The sequence below is a fragment of the Eubalaena glacialis genome, chromosome 7 (assembly GCF_028564815.1).
Source record: "Eubalaena glacialis isolate mEubGla1 chromosome 7, mEubGla1.1.hap2.+ XY, whole genome shotgun sequence".
Taxonomy (NCBI): Eukaryota; Metazoa; Chordata; class Mammalia; order Artiodactyla; family Balaenidae; genus Eubalaena; species Eubalaena glacialis.
The window spans coordinates 74,417,041-74,420,559 of record NC_083722.1 but is presented as its reverse complement, the minus strand read 5'-3'; positions in this window follow the sequence as shown (position 1 = coordinate 74,420,559).

The following is a 3,519-nucleotide window of genomic DNA, read 5'->3' as shown; positions in this document are numbered from 1 at the left end:
TGAGAACAGTGAGTCTGATCAGTGGTCAGATACATGCCTCTGACTTATAGGCCGAGGACTGCTGACTGGCTCGGCAGATGGTTTGGGGGTCATGGCCCCTCTTCTAGGACCAGCCCTGAGGACGAGGATAAACAAGAAGATGGGGGTGAAGGTGAGGCCCAGAAACTGTGCTTTTCCTGCACACACACCCTGCCCCACACCCCATCATATTGGGTCTCCCTGTGAGAGCTGATGTGATCAGCTACTGTTCCCGCCGGCAGGGCTTGCTCCTTATTCCAGGCTCCCATTTATAGCCATGATCAGATGTGGCTGGGCTGCTTCTGGTCCTCCAGACCAGGGTTTTTTGTTGACTGTAAGGACCAAAGTGCTTGAGGCTTCTCAGGCAGCCTCAGCCTGCCCAAGCTTCTGCCTGTCTCTGACTTGCTGTTGGCCTGGGCCAAGCAGGGTGGGGAATGGGGGATGGTGGTAGGGAGAGGAGGGGGGCCAGATTTCTTTGTGAAATAAAAAAGATAGAGTCTTTTCTTCCTGACTCGGGGAGTGTAAATTTGCACTCACTTTGGAGAACTGTCTGGCATGATTTTCTAAAGCGGGACCTTCACCTAGACCCAGACCCAGCAGCTTCACCCTTAGGCATTTGCCCTCTCATAGGGCACAGGGAGACTGTAGCAAGAGTGACATCACCTCAGCTTTGTCCACAGTCTCTAACCTGGGCACAGCGCAAAGGCCATAAGCAGGAAAGCGAATGGGTGAACTAGGGTCTAGACACACAGGGAACTCACAGCAAGCACAACAAATGACCAGTGACACCCCCCTCATCTCCACCTTTCAACTCTGCCAGCCAAATTGCTAGCCTCTGCATCTTAGCTTCAAAAGCACTTTCTCCCAGAAGACTTCCCTTTGAACTCCTAGCTTGGATGAGGACCCCTAAACTTTCCTCTCTCACTACTGGATGGGAGTTCACCTGTTTCTGCAGATCCCAGCATGGACCTGGCACAGGGGAGAATGCTTCAGGCTGAGAGTGCCCAGCTGCTCTCCAGCAGGTGTGGAGGAGCCTTGGGCTTCTTGGGGAGGAAGTGACGCTCTTGGTTATGGGAGTTGGACCCCTCTGGTGCTGCCTTGAGACAAGGACGGTTAGTGAGGGGAAGTGTAGCATCAAGTTAAGGGTGCAGTGGCTGGCTAATAGCTTTCTTATAGATCAGTAATGAACAATTCAAATTATTTTTATTTTTTATTTTTTTTTAAATATTTATTTGGCTGCATCAGGTCTTAGTTGCAGCACGTGGGATCTTTGTTGTGGCATGCGAACTCTTAGTTGCGGCACGTGGGATATAGTTCCCTGACCAGGGATTGAACCTGGGCCCCCTGCATTGGGAACATGGAGTCTTAGCCACTGGACCACCAGGGAAGTCCCAACAATTAAAATTAAAAACCCAATACCATTTATTTCAGCACCAAAAAAGAAGAAGAAAAAAGAAAACAAATATTTAGGTATAAATCTAACAAAATATGTACAAGATCTCTGTGAGGGAAAACTACAAAACTCTGGGTCTATACATACAATGGAATATTACTCAGCCTTTTAAAAAATTCTGAGGGGCTTCCCTGGTGGTGCAGTGGTTGAGAATCTGCCTGCCAATGCAGGGGACATGGGTTCGAGCCCTGGTCTGGGAAGATCCCACATGCCACGGAGCAACTAGGCCCATGAGCCACAACTACTGAGCCTGCGCTCCGCAACAAGAGAGGCCGCGATAGTGAGAGGCCCATGCACCGCGAGGAAGAGTGGCCCCCACTTGCCACAACTAGAGAAAGCCCTCGCACAGAAACGAAGACCTAATACAGCCATAAATTAATTAATTAATTAATTAATTTTTAAAAAAATAGTAAAAAAAAAAAATCTGAAACATGCTATAACATAGATGAACCTTGAAGACATTAAGCTAAGTGAAATAATCCAGGCACAGAGGACAAATACTGTATAATTCCATTTATATGAGATACCTAGAGTAGTCAAATTCATAGAGACAGAAAGTAGAATGGTTGTTGCCATTCTAGGGAAGGAGGGAATGGGAAGTTTTGTTTAATGGGTTGAGAGTTTCAGTTTAGGATGATGAAGTTCTGGAGATGAATGGTGGTGACGGTGGTAAAACAATGTGAATGTCTTTAATGCTACTGAACCGTACATTTAAAGATGTTAAAATGGTAAATTTCATTTTATGCATATTTTATCACAATAAAAAAAAAGGACCGAAATTCTGATACATGCTACAACCTAGATGAATGTTGAAAAGGTATGCTAAGTGAAATAAACCAGACACAAAAGGGCAAATACTTTATGATTCCACCTACATTAGGTACCTAGAATAGGCAAAGTCATAGAGACAAAATAGAATAGAAGCCCCAGGGGAACAGGGGATCTAAGATTGTTGAAGAGTTACTATTCAGTGGATACAGTATTTCTCTTTGGGATAAAGAAAAAGTTCTGGAAATAGTGGTGATGGTTACACAATATTGTGAATGTACTTAATGCCACTGAATTGTACATTTAAAAATGGTTAAAACCACAATTTTTAAAAATCTATCTATTTCCATTTTAATAAGAGTTAAAAAAAATCAGGAATGGATGTTGAATTTCATCAAATGCCTTTTGGTATCTATTTGAAGATACCACTTACTTCAGAATCTGGCCCTGGTTTCTGTACCTAGTATGTATAACACAGCCAATAAATGTTCACTGAATAAAAAAAAAAAAAAAACACAATTACCTACTACTTTACACCCTCTAGGATGGATATAATTTGAAAAAAAAAAAAAGGAAAACCAGTTTGGCCATGATGTGGAGATCACTTCTGTACATTGCTTGTGGAAAATAGCTTGTTGGTCTGTCAAAAAATTAAACATAGAATTACCATGTGACCCAGCAATTCTACTCCTAGACATATACACGAAAGAATTGAAAACAAGTACTCAAATACTTGTTCAAGAACAATCGTAGTAGCACTATTCATAATATCCAAAAGGTATAAACAACTCAAATGTCAACAGGTGACTGGATAACAAATTGTGATATATGCCTCTGATGGAATATTATTCAGCCATAAAAAGGAATGATGTACTGATACATGCTACAATTTGGATTAACCTCAAAAAGATTATGTTAAGTGAAGGAAAACAGATACCAAAGGTCACATTTTGTATGATTCCTTTTATATAAAATATCCAGAATGGGCAAATGCCTAGCGACAGAAAGCATATAAGTGTTTGCCAGGGGGTGAGATGTGGGATGTGGGATGGGTAGCAATTAGTTAACATGGTTGTGGTGTTTTTCAGTGGGTGATGAAGTCTTGAAACTAGAGAGAGATGGTGGTTGCACAACATTGTCAATACACTAAATGCCACTACATTGTATACTTTAAAATGGTTATTTTAATGTTGTATGGATTTTACCTCAATTTAAAAAAAAGAATTTATGATAGCACCTGGTTTAGCTATTGTGGAGTTTTTTGGGGAGCTGTGGTCCAT